Consider the following 22,804-nt stretch of genomic DNA (forward strand, 5'->3'; position numbering starts at 1 on the left):
TATGTACGCTGTATGTACCTCACGTGTGAGAGACACAAACTCACTGACGAGGCTCCCAACAGGTCTGAAAGCTCCCATCAACCCATTCACCACCTGCAAGTGTTTCAAAAAGAACAAAATAATATTGTTTAAGGTTATGAAGATTACCATCAACAATCTGGTAAAAGTTTAATTGGATGAAAGAAATGTATAATATTTAAAGCTATGCAACCTCTCTGAAGCTATTCTGTGGTGGTGGTAGTGGTGAGTAGGGGCTATGTGAGGTGTATGTGTATCCGGGGGTGGAGGTGGGGGTGGGCCCAGGACCACCGGTCATCAAGCTGTGGAAGATCAGGCTGAGGGTCCCGTTGTCCAGGCCTGCAACCTCAGGCCTCAGTAGCAGCTCAGCCTTCTGTTCTGGAGACAGCAGGTGAAGAACCTCCAACTGCAACCCGGAAGACACGGAGAGAAGGAAGGTCAATTCATAGACAGTGTAGGGGAAGTTACTTTTAATTATTACACATGACTTTCAATTAAAAGTAATCATCGTCTTCACTTGGACCACAATAACAAAGGGTGGGTGTAAAAAATGTATCTGTCACCCCCCAGACGTTACGTTTCGCGTCCGGAGGAGCAAGCCGTTAATTCAAACTATACCGTTGACGTTTAATTGTTTTGTTTTGTTTTAGTTTTTTTTATCCCAAGAGAACAGTCGAATAATGACAGTTACAAAAATATAAGCCTGTATTTGGCCTCCCAAAAGATGCATAACAAAGAGGCATCAAATTGAACAAATAGACCAATTCCAATATTCATTTTGTGAACGTGAACACAGCTTCTGAACCATTCCTTAGCTCCATGGTTACTGAACTAAATATTGGACCCAATCGTCACAAGACACACAATATGTACAAGATTTTCATACGAAAATGGAACATTCGTGGTAAAATACGAACATTCGTGGTAAAATATATACCATATAAATAAAAGGCCCTGTTACAATGTTGTGCAGAAACAGGAGCACATCTAGCATAAGACTGAACTAGAATTTTCACAATTCAGGGAAATTGCAAAGTGTGGTTGCGCCGACGCAGAGTTCTGGGTTGCGGCCATGGGGGTCCAAGGAATCCATCGTCACATAGTTCACAGTCCAGTCTCCAGTGGTGTTGAAGATCTCAAAATAAATTATTGTTAAAGCAAACTTGCCTTTTTTTGTTTACCTTATTGTTCTGATCTGAGATATTGAGAGGAGACAATACCCTGTGTATATAGAGTAAATGGCATATCTGCTATTTGCAAACAAGTTGTAAATACTCAGAAGACATTTAACGTTTTCCATATATTATGATGTCATGTTTTGTGAGTATAAGATTCAGCACTTATTTTCCCCCAGCCTGATGATAGATATTAAATACCTTGTAATGTACTTGGGAATGTCTCACCATATAATACATGTGGAACCATTACGATACATGTCGACCTGGCTAGTAGCTGGGTTGAAGCCATACCATTTTGTATATTGTAAAATAGATACTCCCCAGCATATCAGGCACATCAATGTTACTGAATGGCGTCAATACCACAATGAAAAACTTTTGTTTAGCCTACATTGTGACAGACTTGTCATCACCAGGCAGGAGTTTTGGTTAAGCTCTAATGTCCATGTAGATTGCTTCACAGTTTTACACACAGTAGAGGGATTGAAGTCCATTTTGTCCAGCAGGCAGAGATTATAGTCTGACAACACTTTCAATTACAAGCTTTGACTCTTGCATGGATCAAACCGTTAAGTGGATAAGTTGGTCAAATAAATTAAAACACCAGATTGTAGAAGGCAAAAATTATTGTCAGTTAAACAAAAAACTTTTGTGTATTATGTTCATATGTGTATGGGCTTAGGTATTAAGAGATGTTACATTCCAAAGTTTCACTTTTTGTTCAGCTTTAGTAGTGAAGAACCCTTCTGATTATGAATAGTAATTCCAAAAAAAAACAACACACATCTGTATTCATTGTAAATGTTAAATACATGCAACTAAATACATTACCAAACATATAGATTCACTTTTCAACCACATGGTAAAAAGAATAATAAGTAGAGACAAAGCAGAGCAGATATAGTTTAAAGTATTTATTAACACAATTGTATTATTGGTACCTTTACTGTAAGCAACACCATCAATATATTTGGTATAATGTCCTATCAATTATTGTTATTATAGTTGTTGTTATTATGATTATATATGTAATAATAGTATGGTTATATTTTATGATTCTATATATAGGTTAATTATAGTTATTATTGATAATTATACAATTATATAGTATGGTAACTATTACAATGCCTGTAAACAGTTTATTATTGACAGATATATTGTTGATGCTATAATGATTATTATTACTACTATTACTGTTATTATCCAAAATTATATTCTAACTTTTAAGTAAATTCAATATTTTCCAGGGTGAAGCAAAAAACCCGCCTCCTATTTCAGCCAATTTAGGAGTGCACGGGGAAAAAAATTCTTGCACCGACCCATTTGTTAAAAAAGGGGATCAAGCAAGCTCCTGGTAAATATATTAATATATTATTAAACAACATGTAACATTCTGAAAAAATAGGTACAAATTGTAGGGCTGCAACTATATTGATTAAGTTAATTATCTCAAAGTGTATTTTGTAGATATCTAATTTTGTATTTATCAATGAATCAATGTGTAACATTTTCCATAATTATTTTGGGATTACATTTATTAGTTTAATTAGGAAATTAAGTCCTATTTTAATAAGTGTATATTGGCTGTTTGAATAAAATTACATTTTTTGTCAAAATGAATTAAAAAATAATTTAGTCCTAATAAGTGTTACAGTCTTACAGCCCTAAAAACAAATGGTGAGTTAAACATTTACAACATGCACATGTAAATATAAGGTAGTGGGTCATGAAAAGGCAGTATACAATCCAAAATAGTTTGTTATGCATTTGTTAGAATTGATTATTTCATGTGTGAGTTTGTTATTAAATTCAGGGATGGCCAATATTGTGTTATAGAAATTGGGTACTACCGGTTCACGAGCCACAACATAAATGGAATGCAATTATCTTAGAAATATGACAATTATTCACAAAGAACATTCCTGAAAAGTAGAAAAAGGTTAAAGGCAAAAAAACATGTCAGTGCTGGACGGCTTCTGAAAAAAAGGGAAACAAGTGTTAGTGTTCTTTTCAAACAAATGCTTCACAATCAATAGTTATGAAAAAAGACAAAACAATGCTACAATATGAATAATACTGTGATTTATGCCTTGATTTCATGGATTTATTTTTGTTTTTGTGGCATTCCTAAGACAATAATTTGATGACCGTGTGTATTTCCGGTAGGAGACACAAATAATCTACTTTGTGTCTCCTACCGGATACATTAGCTGGTAGGAGACGGGAATCAAATTATTGGCTTAGGAATGCGACAAAAACAAAAAATAATCCATGGATTCAAGGCTTCATAGGGTGTGCAATTGATAGAAAATAAGTAATTTTTTGGGTGAACTCCTCCTTTAAACACTGGCCCTGGAATGACCCAAAGACACGTAGGCACACAGAAGTGAGCATGTTTGTATGCCAGGTACTTATTAAAGCATACTTTCAAATGGAAACGAATATACTAAATAATACATTGCATCCACGACGTGAAAACACAGCAACTATACCAGTTAACTACACCACTGTACCAGTATGCAAACACAGTCTTACTTAAGTAGGGGTGCGACTGCTATTATACTGCTTCTGGGTGAATACAGTAACTGCCTTTAAAACTAAATTGTGATTTTGAGAGACCAATTTCATCCAATCAGGAGAGAGAACTCATACAGGACACATCCTATACAATCAAGTTGTTGATTATGGTTGGATGAAATTGCCAACACACCCTTAATTTTCTGTTTAAAAAGGACCTGCAGAGACAGGCTGTTCCCTGTTACTAAACAAACACAAAGCAATGATGGCTATCAGCATATAGCTTTCTATAAACTGGACAATAGCAAAGAAACAGTGCCAAGATCCATCTTGAAAACTGTCATATTGTGCTGAAATATTGGCCACATATGGATAACCACACCTCTAATCACCCCCCTATTATCACCTTTCAGTCAGCTGACTCGTCCACGCCTTTATCTCCTCCAGGCTGGATTACTGCAATGCACTACTCATCGGGATCCCTAACAAGAGCCTCCAAAGGCTCCAATACATCCAAAACAGCGCTGATAGGGTCCTGATGAGAGTGCGAAAATATGACCATATCACACCCACCCTCCGCTCACTTCACTGGCTCCCCATCTCCTTCAGGACCGAATACAAGATTTCCCTTCTCACCCATCAGTGCATTTACGGCAACCCCCCCCCCCCACCTCAAAGAACTCCTCACCCCAAAACCTGCCACCCGAAGCCTCCGCTCCAACAACACCAACCTTCTTGTCGTGCCTGACACCAACCTCCGCACCATGGGCGACCGGGCATTCTGCCACACAGCCCCATGTCTGTGGAATGCCCTCCCAGACCACCTGAGAGCGCCACAGTCCACTGATGCTTTTAAAAATTGACTAAAAACCTACCTTTTAAAAAAAGCATTTTTCTAATTTTTCATGGACTTTGTTTGTTTTTCGTATTGAGTTATAATTTCTAAAAGTTGGCCCTTTAGTTTAGCGTGGTTGGGTCTATTGTAATTGTTTTGTTGCCTATGCTGTTTTTATGCTCTGTTTTTAATCTGTAGCACTCTGACATCCGTGAGAATGTAAAGTGCGTTATAAATAAAATGTATTATTATTATTATTATTAGCTGACAACTATAGAAAATGTAAGCAACATATACTTGTCACCTGAATACCAGTGGTTCTCAAACTATTGTAATGTCAAAGAGCTTCCATTTTTAAGCCTATGCATTAAACCACAGACCCCCACAACCTAGTATTTGACCCCAAGACAATGTCAATAAGCCAACATTAGATAGTTACACACCTTGCAGTAGGCCTGGGATGGTGTGTCTGTCACCTGGGTCCGCAGCAGGAGCTGTAAAAAAAAGAAATACAATATTTTAGACACAAAGCTATGAAAGTACATGCATATCAATAGACAATAGCAGATCTACAAGCTGACAAGTGTCCAACAAGCTGACAAGTGAGCTTGTAAGCCTACAAGCTCACAACATGTTGCATTTTGAGCTTGTAGATCTGCCATTTTCAAATAGCCAAAGTTTAAATGGGGCTGAAGTGGTTAATGTACCCTATGTTTTTTTAAACAATAACCAAAATCTACAAAGTAACTAAAGTTTTCTAACAATTGTAGTGGATTAAAAGTACAATATTTGCCTCTGAGCTGTAGTGGATAGAAGTACAAGTACAGTATTTTTCTATGCAAACTGATACAGTAAAAATCACTGTTTTTGCTGGCAGCAGTGGCACACTATTACACTGTTCATATGGCAGTCAAAGAGTTAAGCTACAGAGTATATATATTGGCAATGCCTCCTTAAAAACGGACAATGGACTGACCACAAGAAAATGTCCATATGCTAACATTAGATAGTTAGATCTAAAAGGTTTTGATTTGCACATGTGTCATGTTATGTTAAACAAACCTTGCAGTAGTGCAGTCTGGGACGGTCCCCTCAGTCCACAGCTGTGTTGGCCAAGATATCAGATCCGGTGTACAGCCACGCCACAGCTGAAAATGTCAAGCAAAAATACTGTATTTTAGACACAAATATATATTTGTCACTATATAAATATAGTGACAATAGCAGATCTACAAGCTCACAAGTTATCTACAAGCTGACAAGTGAGCTTGTCGATCGGCTATTTAAAATAAGGCAACAAGTTTACAGTGAGCTTGTAGATCTGCTATTTTCCAAACATTAAACTCACAGTGAGCTTGTAGATATGGAGAGAAGGAGAGAAGGGGAGAGGAGAGGAGGGGAGGGGATATATATCTGTATTTTTGAATAGTCAAAGTGTAAAATAATGCTTTTTGGCTCAAATGAAAAAGTGACACAGACGCTTCCTCAGGTCTTAGTGGGTTAATGCAAGGCAGTTGAAGAGCCACATACATACATACATACAGCCACATATACAATGGCCTCACGACACTGGGTTTCTGTGGTTAGCTGGTTTTCCTCACAGACGGGAGCTCTGTCGCCAGCATTTGGACCACCTGTAACAGTGTAGAAACCACATATACTGCTGCAATACTTTCCAGTGATATGCATTTACTATAAGGATCCATCTTCACAGTTGCTAGACAGTGGACTGGGGGAAACATGACATGTTGCACTGGTTCTTCCTGTGTGTGTGTGTGTGTGTGTGTGTGTGTGTGTGTGTGTGTGTGTGTGTGTGTGTGTGTGTGTGTGTGTGTGTGTGTGTGTGTGTGTGTGTGTGTGTGTGTATGTGTGTGTGTGTGTGTGTGTGTGTGTGAACATGTGACTTCAGCCTTAAATTCTAGCTACAATCAAAATCACACACCCGTCAGTGGCTGAACATTTCAGCTCTTTTCTTGTCCCTCTGATGCTTCTTTTTGAAGTGATTTCACTCGCCATGCCAGAAACCCACTCCCATCGACTGGACTGTAATACTGTTCCTAAAACACAAGAAGAAAAGAGGGGGGGAAAGTGTCATTTGGTTTTAATGAGCATGTGTAAATGTGCGTTAGACTGGTGTTTTATGTACTTACATAGCCCAAATTTCCCTGGGGATCGGCCAGGTATGGGAATAAGGCAGTGATGCCCTTTGCATAGTCCTCTTTAACCCTGCAAGGCCCAGATTCTTTTCAAGTTGTGATGATTCCTGGCTCTGTGGGGGGTATTTATATGCAAATATCCTGGCCAATGGCATTGTAAGACTAAACAATAGGACCCAATGAGGATTTAGAGGTGAAAAAAATAAAAAACAACAGAAAAGAAAAATGATTTAAACTCATTTCTTTATAAAACATACATGTGATCGTGCGATCACACTGGGCCTTGCAGGGTTAACACGCCTTGAAGGACTCGTCCTACAGTACACACACACACACACACACACACACACACACACACACACACACACACACACGTATGAGATCCAAACAAAAGTATTGCTGTGCCGCTGCCTTCTGCAAAAAGGAGGATTTTGGCCTGCACCAAGTACAACCAAAATTGTGTATTGGGTGCATAATTTTTAGATGACAACATACCCATGTTCACTTGCCATGTGTGCAACCAATATCTTCACCATGTCGCATCTTCTGGTATCCGTTAGGCTTTTTGTCCGAGCATACTCGGTAAGGATCCTCTTTCCGCCAGGTCTGTCCTTCAGATTTTTTTCAACCATCTAAGTGGAAGTAAAAAAAAGGGAGGGGAAACACAGGGATAGACAGTAATATTTTAAAGCACTGGTCAGGGTTCCCACACATTTTTACCTGGTCATTTTCAAAACTTTTCCATAACTTTTTCACCCTATTTCCAGGCCTATATCAATCGTATGGTGGCAATAATGAGGCTCTTACTCCATCAATGCCCCAAGACAGACCTCGAGCAAAGGCGTCACGCGACAGAACAGATCTACAAGCTAACAACGTTTGTTCTTAGCTTGTAGATGTATTATTTTTGTTACGTGATGTTCTGTATAATAGGCAGCTCTCACGCAGCACTGCATTTTACCATGTTACATATTTCATGAAATGTCAGACATGTTTTTTATGAACAAAATCAATAGCCAAAAACTATGTATATCCAAACATCTTCCAAAACATTTGATGAATTCCAAACATTTTCCAGGCCTGGCAGACAGTTTTTCTCATTTCAAAATATATCCAGGAAATTCATGACCGTGGGAATCCTGTTATTAACTGTAAAAGTACATAAAGAAATACATTCCCGGTTGTCAGGGGCAAACACTCTAAGAGAAGTTGTCAAACAACATTTACCTGTATGTGGAATGGTCATTGTGAAAAATATATCAGTGAAAGATTATATCAAAAAGTAGCTTTTTTTTAAATTGAAAACATATTTTACAGGGTGGATTGGGGTTCCCAGAGATGAAGAATTGACCCCAGAGATGAATTGCACCAAATGGGGGTCTGTGCCCTAGTGCACATAAGAATTAGGGGGGGGGGGGGGCGGGTCCTTGAAATTCAAAGGTTTGAGAATCACTGACCCGTACAGACAGTAGAATGGGTGTATGTGTACCTGTGGTCCAAATATGACAGCGGCGGGTGCTCCCATCACGTCCGTTCCGGGCATGCGGCGACGGATCTTCTTCCAGAACTGTCTGATGTCGGAGCAGGAGGTGTCCAGGTCCTTCAGCAGGATGCAGAGGCTGGAGCTCTCCTGACCGGCGGTCAGGAAGGCCCGCAGGCGAGCCGACTCCACTGCCACACAGTCCAGGCCACTCTGGATGAACTGAGACACACCCATGGATTAAAGCAAAATACAATCTCACGACTGAAAAAGGTTTGTATGACCAAGTCGTAATGTGTGATTTGTGAAACAGTCGCAGGCGCATTGACAGCATAGGTGCGCAACATGATGCCATAGAAGACATGCTGGCTTCTATGGAATACAAATGACTGAAATCAGTTGTGGCGAGAACTTGAATCAATGCACACCAGGCACTTATTCTCTCTCTCCATTCCCCTGTATCTCAGGGGCGCCCACCCTCTAGAGCCTGGTTCTGCCCAAGGTTTCTTCCCAATAACCACATGAACCCTATTCTGGGGCAAACATTTGATGACAATGTATTTCAGTGTAGAGCGAAAACAGGAGTGGATCTAGAATAGAGTTCTTGGGAATCCAGTCAACTAAGTATAGGGTTTAAGTGGTTAAAAGGAGAGTTTTTTCCTTGCCACTGTTGCCAAATGTTCTCTCAGGGGGGGAAACGTTGGGTCTCTGCTCTATATGTAAACTGTCTTGAGACAATTTGTTAAATTTGACTATAGTGCCAAATCACAACAGAATAAAAAAAAAATCACCAAATTACAAAATAAACTTCCTTAGTCTTATTTTGTTAGATCCGTTTGTCTTCACAGTTGCACCGTACGTAGCTTGCTTTCGGCTTTAACGGGCAGGGGTGTGACCGCATTAAAGGTGCAGCAGACAGCAGCAAACGGTAACCGCCTTCCATTCCGACATCTCGCCACTCCGACTAGTGGCTTCCGCGTGCGGTTAGGGTTAGGTATAGGGTTCGTTAACGTCGGAAAGGCGACATGTAACCCAGCAAACACCAACAAAAAATAAATAAAGACAAAATAAAATCACAAGGCGTTGAAATACCTTGATGTGGTCAGCCAGCTGCACGGTGCAGTCCTCTGTGAGCTCCGCCAGGCGGATGCTGTACAGATGCTGGAGGACACAACAGTAGTGAGTTACTTACAGACAAGTAACAAGCATGAATACGTTGAATGCGTATTAATGCAGACCGGACACATGCACAGTTTTTCCATGGAGAGAGACACACACACACACACACACACACACACACACACACACACACCACACACACACACACACACACACACACACACACACACACACACACACACACACACACACACACACACACACACACACACACACACACACACACACACACACACACACACACACACACACACAAATGTGTGCATGTTTTAAATGCTAGATGGCAGCCTAGAGGTCCTGTATTGTTGTTACCTGGTAGTATTTGATGGCCTTGGTGAGTGGCTCCACTTGAATGGTCTCATCCAGCTGGTCTTTGTGCAGCAGGTCGATGAAGTAGTCCAGAGAGCGCTCGTGGACGCTCATTTCAGAGTACAGCGTGCCCATCCTCTTAAACACCTCCACACTGCAGCCACTCATAGCCCTGGATGAGAGGAGGACATGACAATGGAAGGACAGATAATGTTAGAAGTGGCGAGAGTGGAGAGACCGATAACGTTAAGGTTTTTGTGATACACAGGACACTCAAAAGTAATGCATTAAGTGTGTTTTCAAACCAGTAGTGCGTTTGCTTTGTTCAGATTCAGGGACCAATATGATACATACAATGTTGCACTTTCCCTTGCAGCAAAAATAGCAGATTGTTGTGAGCTTGTAGAATTGCTAGTTTCACTATTCGTCATACGGTATGACGGTAAGTATGTAGGGCTTAAGTAGTTAACAGAGGACAAAACTTATAAACGAAATACGAGCGAGAAAAGTTGTCTCTCATTGGACTGAATTTTTATTGAAGATGTTCAATACATTGGGAATAAAGGTGTTCAGTTCTGGATAGCAACATGGAGCATTACCAGAATCTTTTAATTTATTTGGAATCTTGTTATAAAGTTTTAGCATGGTGGGTATATTCTCCAATGACAACATTCCCAATTTAGTCTCTCATGTGCGATAGTCACTCACTGTTCATATTTGTGCAGAGTGGCCTGCAGCAGGCCCAGGGAGTAGATCAGTCCTGAGGCGAAGCTGAGCTGCTCTCCACGGGATCCCCTCATCGCGGTTCCCTGCAGGGGGTCACCGTTCAGGTCAAACTTCTCCTGGGCCTGCTTGCTGATCAACTCCGCCTGCAGGGGAAATGACACACGGACATGTTGGGAACAGGTGGTAAGCAGAGCCTGAGCGATACATCGGTTGGCTGATATATGGCCATTGTTTTACTTATTTGTCGACGATCAGTATTGTAATTATGCAGCAGATGTGTCCAAATGTTTTACCACTTTCAACAGAGTATCCCTACTACCTATTTGGGCATGTCATTTTAACACATTGGCTGCCAAGAACGCAGATCTGCGTTCATTTGCGCAAAAGCCCGTTGGCTGCCAAGGACGCAGATCTGCGTTCTTTCAAAAAAAAAAAAATTCAAAATAAAAGTTTTTTTTTTTTTTTTTTTAAACCCAAAGACCAAGGAGATATGATTTACCGAAGATTTAGACTCCCATCCACTTCCTTGTACCTTAAAACTTAAAAATGATGCATCTCGGCTCCTAAGTGCTTTTTTTTCTCATCGAAAAAGTCTGGCAGCCTACTGTAGGTAAAAATTAAAAAAGCTGGCAGCCAATGAGTTAAGTGAACATTAACAAACGTTTTCAAAACAATAACAAAAATAGTCGATCTACAAGCTCACGACACATTGTGAGCTTGTAGATAGGCTATTTCTGAAAATGTATGAACAGGGCTTATGTTGTTAAACACATTAAAATACTTTTTTTTTACAAAAGATCGGTCAAACATTAGTGGTCTAGGACTCTCCAAAATCAGGATCGACCCATGTGGCATTGGTCAGACTATTTTTTTCGTTTTTTTGCAGATCACACACACCTTGCAGATGAGCCTTGGAATGAGCAGCAGCACCAGAATACAGTCGTGGTCTCCTCCATGGCGGAGGAAGGACTCAGGCATGAAGGCGGTGAGGAGGGACACCTGGCGGTTAGCCTGGCCCACCTCCATCTTCCTCAGTTCCATCTCGATGGCCTGGAAGACACACAGTCAAGGTTGGGTATAGAAGTTAGGAACCATATCCAAACTGCCAGGTACCCATGAAAATGAAGGAATCGGAATTGATAAATATCGTAATAATTTTAGGATCCAGAAATGATTATCCTAATTTTATGATATGAGCGGTTACTATTCATTACTCTTCTTAAACTTTTATTAATGTAAAACTTTTAAACTAAATGTCCATTGATGCCATTAACAAGAATTATGATCACGTAAGCCTAGTGCTCAGTTAAACTGGATACAAACTTTTCCAATCCATTTCTTTCCAGTATGGCTTGGCTTGAGTTTTGTGGTAGTGGTACCAAAGTGTCACTTTAGACATTTTATTGTCATTGGATTGATTCAAATCCCCATCAACTCCCAATCAGATTCCTAGCATTCTGACATTCGTCTCAGCCGTACCTTGGCATAAGCTTTGGTCTCTGCAAACTTTATCTTGAAATCAAACATCTCTGCAGGAGGATGCAGCAGGACCTGCTCAGCGTTGGCATTCTGCTGGTTGGTCAGCTCTCTGTTGGTATCCTGGTGTACAGGGAAAAGCACACACAGACAGCAGTGAGTAATGTGCATTTACTGACGACCTACTGATAATCATAGCAGCTCACTTCTCATTCCTGTGTGTGTGTGTGTGTGTGTGTGTGTGTGTGTGTGTGTGTGTGTGTGTGTGTGTGTGTGTGTTTATGAATATACTTGAGGGCCACGTGTCCCCATAAGTATAGTAGAAATTGACCTTGTGAAGGCCATTTTCCTGGACACCACAAGAGAATTTGTTAACAAAGACTTTTAGAGCCAAGGTTACAATTAGGAAAAGATTCAGGTTGGGGTCAGAATTAGGATTTAGAGTTAGGTTCAGGGTTACAAACGGCAAAAAAACTCATGGGGGAAAAAATGCATTTAAAACGAAAATCCATCCTAAAATGTTGCGGTAAGTATAGTAGTACAACGTGTATGTGTGTACTGTGTAGTGATCTATGCACCTGCAGGCTGGCAGTGAGCTCTCTGTACTTGTTGATGGTCTGCTGGTAATCGGCCATGGTCTCCTGGGCAGCCTCAACTCTCTCTTGTGGGCCTCGCGGACCTTTCCCCCGCTCATGTCCAGCTGCTCTCTCAGCTCCATCTCAGTCTCCCTGCCGTTCTCCTGGAGCTCGTCGTTCATGTCATTAATGGCCTCCTGTTGGGAGGACAGAAGAGGGGACCGACCGTCATGTGTGGTAGTATATACATTGTAAGGCGTAGAACAAAGCCAAATGCAGTGGTGGAAGGAGTACTCAAATCTTTTTACTTAAATAAAATTATCAATAATACAATGTAGGAAAACTGTTACAAGCTAAAGTCTGGTATTCAAAATTTACTTGGGTAAAACTACAAAAGTAGTGGCATCAAAATGTACTTAAGGGATAGTTCACGCCCAAAATGACGTTTTCTATCGATTACTCACCGGCAGCGGTTCTGTATGGAGACACAAATAATCTCCTTTGTGTCTCCATACGGAACCGCTGCCGGTCATCAAATTATTGGCTTAGGAATGCGACGGAAAGTTATTTTCGGGGTAAACTATTCCTTTAAAATACCAAAAGTAAAAGTATTCCTTATGCAGAATGTCCCATTTTAAGTTTTCAAAATGTATACCGGTACAAATCTTTTGTAAATAGCAGATCTACAAGCTCACAACGTGTCACTTCGTGCCACGCTGCAAGCTTGTACAACAATTTGGGGGTCCTTGACATGAAAAGGTTTGAGAACCACTGAGAGGGCGTTTGTAAAATGGGCCTCAGGTCTTAATGGGCTATGAAACAAAACACTGATTGCATGCAAGTCGGGGTGAAGAACACAGGTGCACTGACCAGGTCAGTGACCGTCTCTCTCAGCTCCCGGACTTTCTCCTCCAGGTCCAGGTTCCTCTCCGTCAGGGTCTCCACCATCTCCACTGACCCCAGCGCAGCATCCACCTGTGACACACACACACACACACACACACACACACAATCCTTACAAGAGGCACATGGTTTGAAAGTCAGGTACAATTATCCATATCCATTTAAATGTCACTTCACCCCATCCCATTCACTAATATCTGCAAATTTGACAGAATGACATTCATATCTGCAAAGGAAACCTGTTTAACCGAGATGGTTTGCCTCTTACAATTTTTCATCACTTTGTATTGTGTTTCTTTTGCTGTGCTTTTGTTCTTTTAAACATTCTATTTTTTTGACAATATCAGCATCAGCAAATACAATATTTAACCACTTTCATTCAACGTCCCGTCCCAATTTTGGGCATGTAAGTGAGAATTTTAGGGCTTAAGTGGGGTTAAATAAAATTAAGTTCATGTGTATTGCATACTTAGCTGTTTGATTGTTCATTGTATAATTAAAGTGTGTAAAATGTATTATTAAAGTAGTTTAGATATGGTGAAATAGTAAACTAGAACATGTTACCCCTTAAAAACGGGAAAGGATCTGTGTCATTTTAGATTTTATCTGCCATTTTTTTACATTTTTGAAAGATCTTGGAAAAACTACTGGTTTAGAAGGCATTTGCAGCATCGGCCTCAGGTCTTAACGATAAAGAGCATTAGCAGTCATCTTTTTAAAGAAAAAGATGAAATCATCTTCATTTTAAGCATGTGGTTCATATCCTATACAGGGGAAGACAGTACCCCCTCTTCAAAATGATAGTGATTCGCTCTAACTGTCCGTACCTGTTCTTTCAGCTCATCGATAGTTGCCTCGGCTAGTCCTCTTGGAGTTTCTCCTTCTGGCTCCTCACAGTGTCCAGCTCCACGTTCTTCTTCTCCGTCTGCTTCTGCAGCTTCACGTGCTCCTGCTTCTCTGACGAGGACAGGTCACGCGTCCTGTGAACATAACAGGGGGGTTAACAACTTACAATTAGAGATGTAACCGATACCATTTTTTCCCTTACCGATCCCCATAACTTGCGCATCTCATTTAAACAAATCTAGGACAGTGGTTCTCAAAGTGGGGTTCAGGGACCATCTGGGTTCCTTGAGGGGGTTCCAAATAGACCCTTACAGGTCTGAGAGTATATCATTTGTGCACTCTCAGGTAAATAGTACAAGTAAGAGTATAAAACAGTCGTGCAACATCAATTGAAGAAATCAAAATATGAATGAAATACCATGTAATTTATGTGGTATCGGAATGGCATCCTCGCCAATACAGATACCAGCCTTTTAGGCAGTATCGGCAGCTTTTCCGATACAAGTATCGGTACAACTCTGCTTACAATTTGACAGGGAGGCAATGCCATAACCAGACTATGTCTTGTTATTGTAAATGTACAATGTGCGTGTGTCCGAGGCAGCAGAGGACACTTACATATCATTTAAGTCAAGTGGTTTATTTTTAAACCACTTGCTTTTGTGGATAATGGTTATTATGACTATCATGCTGTTGTCAAGTCATTCCTGATTGGAAACCATTTGGGTCAACTGCTGTTGTTTTTAAACAGATGTACACATTTTGACTGACCTGACCAAGGCCTCCTTCAGCCTGCCCTTCTGCTCCTCCAACTGTTTGACATGGTAGCTGGAGGCCGTGCCGTCTGTACCTGGAGGGACAGCATGATGAGAGGTGGGAGAGAAAGATACACACAGGGAGATAGGGTTGATAGAGAGAGTGGCGTAGAGAGAGGAGTCAGAGACAGAGAAAGAATGAGAGAGACAGCAAGGAACCATTGGACAGAGAGACAGGGGTGGATGGGAGAGAAAGATAGACAGATACAAACCATTAAGAAACACGTGTACATAGATTTTTGAGCAGTGATTATCAACCTTTATCATTTTGAGGACCCCCAGTTTGTTTTGCATGAGGTCGCGGACCCCCATTTCATACGATTCTCATCTCTGGGAGCCCGATCTACATGGCAAGGCATCAGTCTGAGTGTGTAAATGGAACCAAATGGACCACTACGGGTCCATTTGGTTCCCGCTATAGACTCTGAGTTAAAGACCCATTAAGGGTCGATTTGGTTCCTAGCAATCAATCAAGCTGGGGACCCCCTGGAACCCCCCCAAGGACCCCTTCAAGTTCCTCAGTCTGGTCCTACAGGCCAATACATTTGGTGGCCAAGTATATTTAAGGAAATATGAATCTAGCAATAATGTTGACATAACAAGTGTGATTAGCAAGAGAGGAATGTTTGTGGCAAGTGTAATGTAAAAAGCTCACATTAGATACCGAAGGATCCACACACCAACAAAGTTCTTCCTCAGACACTTTCTCTCTTTTACTTACATTGGGCGTATAGAAACAAAGATCATTTAAAAGTACAAAAATATACCTGTGTGACATTTTAGGTTAGCCAGGACTGTATGGATGAGGCTATAAGGCTCCATGTTGACAAGCAACAGAACTCTTCAGGATTTGAGTCTTGGGGTGAACAAATCTCCAACACACAAGGTCTGGTTTCTTTATAAAAAACTGAAACGCCTCCTCGTCAACTTCAGTGTTCAAGTCATCATAGACTTTTAAGTCTGAGGTACTAGGAATTTCAAATTTCTTGGCAACTGAAGACAAAACAAGATTGCACAAGCTTATTGATAAATCTGTTGTGCAATTGATTTAATTTGTATTAATGTGTCATAAAAATGGATTAAAATAGCCACAGAAAATTCAATCATATGAGGAAGATTGACAGCCCTACCGAAGACATTGAATCACTCTATCCTAAATAAAATGGATTGTGCCTTGTACTGTACACCCAGCATGTTGTTGCATATGACAGTGGTTCTCAATTTTTCATGTCAAGGACCCCCCAAATTGACAATTAGCCCACAGACCCCCATTTGAAAAGATATGCCAGGGACCCCCATAATAATAAGACTTTTACGGCTCTAGCAGTGATTCTCAACCCTTAATATCAAGGACCCCCATTTAATGGCATGTCTATCTCTGGGACCCCAATTTATATTGTAAAATCAATGTTAAGACAGTGTAAAAATGGAACCAAATGGACCCCAATCATTTATTACACCATCAATGGCATAGGGCATGCTGTGGAACAATGTTTCACTCACCACACTCCAGAAATTATGTAAAAGACAGTGGTCCCTCAAAGCAGATGTATTTCTGCCGGTCAAGATGTTTCACACGTACAGCATGCATGCTTTGATGGAGAAAACATAATAATGTTACTAAGACGATATAGGGTACAACATGCAGTATGAGGAGTGTTACAATTAGAAACTATTACAAAAGCACTATCTACAGGCAGGCTATCTAGCAGTGGTGTAAAGTAACAAAGTACATTTACTTAAGTACTGTACTTAAGTACAATTTTGAGGTATTTGTACTTTACTTGAGTATTTCAAATATACTATTGTAATTACTTTTACTCCACTACATATCAGAGGCAAATATTGTACTTTTACTCCACTACAATTATTTGAAAGCCATTTTAGCCCTACTTTATAAATATGCTACTTGAAAATAGCAGATCTACAAGCTCATGAGCTTGTAGATCTGCTATTTTTCAAACATTCTAGTACTTTAAGTATATTTTATGTTTGAAGTTTAAACACAGAAACACGAGGAGACAAAGAGATGTTGATGTTCTTTCTCCTCCTTCTCCTTGTCCTCTTCCTTGCCCTCGTCTTTGTCCTGATCAGTGATGATGTCCGACACCAGTCTGAGGGCACGTTCTGTGATGGACACAATCTTCTGGATAGCTTGGAGTTCATCCTCTGAGGGATAAATGGCTGCATGCTTGGTCATTACGTAGCGATCGTCTGAAGAGTCGGGGCGACGAGGCGGCTAAAAGAGAAATGGTGGAAAGAAAACTATTCATTCACAGGACAAGAAAGGAATCGCAATGAGGTTTCAATTTAGTTCATGTAAGAGTATTCCAAAGAGTTACTATTCTCAGTAGGCAATTCTGTAACCAATTACTTTTTAATGACAAAGACATAGTTCTGAAACGAGTTACTTGATTAACAGAACGCAAAACTGCATTCAAATAGTAAAAAATCACACCCAGTGTGAAGTGGGCGGTGTGTGGTCATCACAACATGACTCACTTTAAAAAAAGGATAAATTACTTTTTTTAAAGTCCATACTGCTATTCATAGGGCTGCACATGTGTCATGTGTTTCGCTAGCCAATCACAGTCCTGAATTTGCAAAGTCAGCCAATCACATTACAGTTAGTGGTGATGACACTAGCTGTAATGTGATTGGCTGACTTTGCAAAAGTATCGATTTGCATTAACAATGGAAGGGTTAGGGGTATACAATGCGTTGTAGACTATTGGCCAATCACGGTGCAGGATTGGTCAGTGTCCAAAACTCACTTATAGGGGGCGGCTACACCGCCCCAAAAATCACACCCAGTGTGAAGTGGGCGGTGTGTGGTCATCACAACATGACTCACTTAAAAAAAGGATAAATGACTTTTTTTTAAGTCCATACTGCTATTCATAGGGCTGCACATGTGTCATGTGTTTTGCTAGCCAATCACAGTCCTGAATTTGCAAAGTCAGCCAATCACATTACAGTTAGTGGTGATGACACTAGCTGTAATGTGATTGGCTGACTTTGCAAAAGTATCGATTTGCATTAACAATGGAAGGGTTAGGGGTGTAGACTGTGTTGTAGACTATTGGCCAATCACAGTGCAGGATTGGTCAGTGTCCAAAACTCACTTATAGGGGGCGGTTACACCGCCCCAAAAATGTGAATTGGGCGGTGTGGTCATCGCAGTGATGGAAGCTCACTTTAAAAAGAAAGTTTTTTTTAAAAGTGCATAGTCCTATTTATAGGTTATTAATTTCATCATGTGTCTCGCTAGCCAATCACAGTGCTGAATAGAGTCAGCGGGGGTGTCCAGGGGCCACCCATTGTGGGTGGAAGGGGTGTACAATGGGTGGCCAATCACAGTCCAGGAGTGAACTATTGGCCATTAGACTGCATGGTTAAACTAGGTTATACACTTGTTATTCTACAAGGCACAGAACTTCAAGAAATGTCAGGTTTGGAAACGCACGCCTGGTCGCCGTCCATCACTACACAAGTTGGCAGAGACTTATCCAGACATTGGCATGTAGCCTTTGAGTGCAAAGCACGCTCTGTGAAACCAGCTTCACTCTTTATTAGTGATGAGTGTTTGAACCACTTTCAACCTGGTGTCCCTATTTTGGGCACGTCATTATAGGTGCAAATTGTCAAAAATAAAATGTTTTATCATTTTTAAAGTGAAAATGGAAGTCGTTTTCTTTATTCATTGTGTGATAAGTACATAGGGGTTCAATGACTTAAACCCTATATACTTAGATGGGTGTGCAAGGGGTCTGTAATTGGCCCCGTCCTTTTCTATCACTCATCAATCTCTGCCGATCTACAAGCTCACACAATGCCTCGTGACGTGTAGTGAGACGATTTTTGTTTTCACTGAATGTTTGCCTATTACGACGAGCCCCGAATAGGGACGCTAGGATTCATGTGGTTGAACTGGTTAAATGCAGAGCTATACTAATCAAACAGGAATACAGCAAAAACACAGTACAGAGCATAATGGCAACAAGGTGAAGAATGAAGTCATTGTCAAATACCGCCAGGAGACGTCAAGATTCAAAGGGGACCTACTGACCGACAGAGTTGATCTTGGGGGGCGGAGGCCTTCTTGACGGGGGCGGTGGAGTTGGCAGACGACAGACTGTTGCCGAGCGCGTTCTTGCCGAGCGCCCCCCCCGCCACCGCTCACTATGTTGACCGGCTTCAGGTAGTAGGAGGAGTTGTGGGTGTGGAGGCAGAAGCATTGGAGGAAGAGGTGCCCATGGACAGGGACGAAGAGGTGGTGCTGGAGCTGCCCCGGCCAGAGGAGGGGGGGTCTTACTGGGGGCGGCCGTGGTGGAGGAGGAGGTCTGGGTGACCACGCTGGGCTCCGTGGAAGGGATGGGGGTTTCCCCAGCTTGGTGTGAAGCTTCACCACCTGGGGAACGGAGCAGAGCAACACGTTTGAGGGTTTGTTGTAAAAAGCAGCTGTCCAAACCCTTTTCTATCTAAATTACATTGTGTATTGTAACGACATGTATGTTTACGACACTGAATTTTGTTAACTAACACCACTAAACTAAAAGCCTATCCATCCATCCAACATATCACTGTTTATTTGCCATCCTAGGCAGCATGATAGCAAAGCCATGTTCAGCCATTGCTTGAGCATCATGCAAATTGCTGTGTGGCTTTGATTGATTGAATTCTTTATCAGCAGTTTGCAAAAAGTACAGAGGCACAGTAAGGCCTACACAATAATGCTAAAAGGATAACACAAAAATCCCTGAGGGCTTGTTTCCATTGTGGTCCTGCGTATTCAATTCATAAAGGCCGAGTTCTGTAGGTGGACACATGTTTTTTTTTCTAAAATGAAATTATAGCTATTCAATAAAGGCTTTACCTTCAAGAAGGATTGCCCCTTTTCTTTTCAATTGAAATTTAAAAAAATAAATTGTACATCATGCTGAATATCAGTATTGTGGTAAGATCTAAAAACACTGCAGCATGATTTAATACCACAACACAGTCACAGACAAACGTTGGTAATCATTCCAGCGTGCGTCAGTACGGCCAATGCTCTCATATCATAAATCTCATATTTGGGAACACACATGTTGACATCTTTGCTTTAATTGCCAAAACACGTCAAAGCTAAAGTTCCCCTTGACTTATGAAGCTGTAAAAGTATTGGCTTATGTCTTTATTAAACCAGATATGCAAATATGTTCTTTTTTTTTGTCCTTCCAAACACCTGAACCAAGCATAGAACTTGCGTACCGGTCATATATGCATACATCTGTGCCAAATATACACAGTATAGAGACAAGTACACAATGTCCAGTAAGCCTGCCTGTATGTGGGCGTGTGTATATTGAATGAGGGTTAATATCTTTTGTGACCGTTTACAATCCATTATGTTCCTAAATAATGTGTTTATCGGTGTCAGCCAGGGGTCTATAATGGGCCCCCTCCTTTTTTACCCCTTTACAAATATCTACAATCTCACAGTGCGACACGTTGAAATATTGTAGATTAATGTAGTTAACCACATTAATCCTGGCTTACCCATTTTGGGCATGCCATTATAGGCAAAGGTTTAAAGACTTAAAAAATATGTTTATCAAAGTTCTCAAATTTTGAAAAATAGTCAATGTATAAAACTTCATAAGACAAGCTGTGAGCTTGTATCCCAAAGTACAAATTAGTGCTTACGTGGTTAAGCCTAATCCATAGGTAAAATGGTGTCGCTGGTCAAAAAGAACTGATCTATGCGAGCAAGTGACACATGATGGTAATACATGGTAGCATAAAATAAATACATTACCTTCTGATGCTTGGCCCCACGGATATGAGCGGCGTAAGCGTCGGCTCCGGTGCAGGAGACGTCACACAGCTCACAGCGGAGCTGGTTCTGGACGCCGCGGGCAGAGCTGCTGGTTCCTCCACTGCTGCTGCTGCTACTGCTGCTCTGAGACAGCTTGAGAGCCGCTTCCTTCTTCTTGTGCTTCTGGCCCTCCAGGTGCTCCTTGTATGTCTGGTTGGAGAGGAAGGGGGGTTACTATTCCTTCATTTGAGACACCATTTGCTTCAAATGTAGGACGTATAATGCAAGCCAAGCATGGCGTTTCAGCATAAAATCTAATCATGTATTAAGTCGGACAAACCTGCAAAGTTTGTTAAACTAATTTGATCAGTGTAAATGTAGAATTGATCTACAGCTTTTCAAGGTACTCAAACAAGCTTGTAGATCAGGTTTGTTTTTGGTCTATAACAACATGCCCAAAATAGGGAGGCGAGGTTCAACGTGATCCCCACCAGTCTTTAGGCTTCAAAGACCAAGGACTACAGAGACAAGTGTGAGTGTGCTCACCTGCGGGCCTGCACAGCTGATCTTACACCCGTCACAGTAGTGGATCTGAGGGGGTTTGGGCGGCTGCTTAGGAAGGGCGGCTTCTTGGTGAAGGTGCTGCCCGTCCACGCTGCTGTAGCGGCTACCGCGGCCACCGCCTGCTTCTGTTGCTGCTGCTGTTGCTGCTGGTAATATGTGGAGGCAGCAGAGTACACGGCAGCCTCGTAGCCCGAGTAAGACGTACCTATGGAGCAGGAATAGGGGCAGTGATGAAGAAATGCATTTCAATAAAATATATTTTTTAAAGATATCAATAGGCTCTATTCACAGCAGCCATATTCTGAAGACATTCACAGGTGTTACCAATGATACTAATGAAGGCTCTGTTCCATTCTGGTCAAACAGAGTCAGGGTGCTGATATTGTGCATGTTGGCTCACTAGAAACACTCTGTTACACCAGTGGGTCTACAGTTGGGGTCCAGGGACCCTCATGGGCTTCCAAATGGCCCCTTGCAGGTGTGTAACTCTGAGAGTCTACAAATGTATGTACATTTGTACACTCTCAGAGTTATGGGGGTCGTGGGAAACCACTGTGCTACACTAAATGGAACAGAGCCTTCATTAGTATCATTGGTAACACCTATGAAAGAAGTGATAATATGGCTGCTGTGCATAGAGCCTATTCTAAGTCTACAAGCCACAGCATCTCAGAAAGAAATCAAATGCGTCAGTGTTTAACACTGGGAACTTTTGGCTTCCTCCTCCATTCTAAAATGTGCAGTCTAGCTAAACTGTGTTTTGAGTGACAAGATTCTGCATCTACGCCCGATGCGACACAACTCGCGTACATTGAATAATTATGTTCGACTGAAGTGAATTTTGCGCAAGCGAATACGAGCGACAGCCTATGTATGGGGAACGTTGCAAAGTAATGAACACGTTGCATCCATTCAAAATTATTCAAAAATAGCAGATGTACAAGCTCGAAGCGCGGCACGAAGTGATGACTGTGAGATTGTACATCTGCTATTTTTGAACATTTATTGAGAGATCTTTTAAGTGTTCTTAAAACTTGTTTTGCTATACACCGGGTAGATGGAGAAGGTGGAGGTGGCCTGGCTGGGCGTGGCCGGTTTGATGGCAGTCACCTGGCGCGTCTGCTGGGTCTGGGTGTACGGCGTCATACATTGCGTGTACGCTGGGTTGGGAGCTATGTGGGGAAATAGAGAATACTTTTTTTTTAAAGGTTGCACAAAACACAAAACATATCCATTATCCAAAAACCATGTGGGATATAAACAACACATGTTTTTGTTGTTCTCTTGTCCTTAATAAACTGGTTTGGCATCAGCAGCCATGAGTGTGCCGTGACTCTTTGATGTTTTAAGAAATAAATGTTTGTTGTGGTCGGGTCATTGTGAAACATTTTCAAAAGTAGCCGAGTATACAAGCGTTGTGAGAACCA

The 22,804-nt window shown here is 41.3% G+C and overlaps 1 pseudogene across 1 annotated transcript; it reads right to left on the reverse strand.

Moving 5' to 3' along the window:
- Window positions 1-86: 86 nt before the first annotated feature.
- On the reverse strand, window positions 87-22,523 carry LOC311050098 (dynactin subunit 1-like; annotated as a pseudogene). The gene is made up of 18 exons: window positions 22,412-22,523; window positions 21,386-21,582; window positions 20,814-21,023; window positions 19,197-19,424; window positions 17,021-17,252; window positions 14,970-15,048; window positions 14,180-14,332; window positions 13,320-13,424; window positions 12,453-12,646; window positions 11,878-11,997; window positions 11,296-11,448; window positions 10,381-10,541; window positions 9,676-9,844; window positions 9,277-9,345; window positions 8,194-8,406; window positions 4,992-5,042; window positions 300-424; window positions 87-93 (listed from the first exon to the last, which is right to left on the reverse strand). The product of its transcript is annotated as a dynactin subunit 1-like (transcript).
- Window positions 22,524-22,804: the final 281 nt, after the last annotated feature.

Source organism: Gymnoscopelus microlampas (assembly GCF_963454915.1).
Source record: "Gymnoscopelus microlampas genome assembly, chromosome: 8".
Classification (NCBI taxonomy): Eukaryota; Metazoa; Chordata; class Actinopteri; order Myctophiformes; family Myctophidae; genus Gymnoscopelus; species Gymnoscopelus microlampas.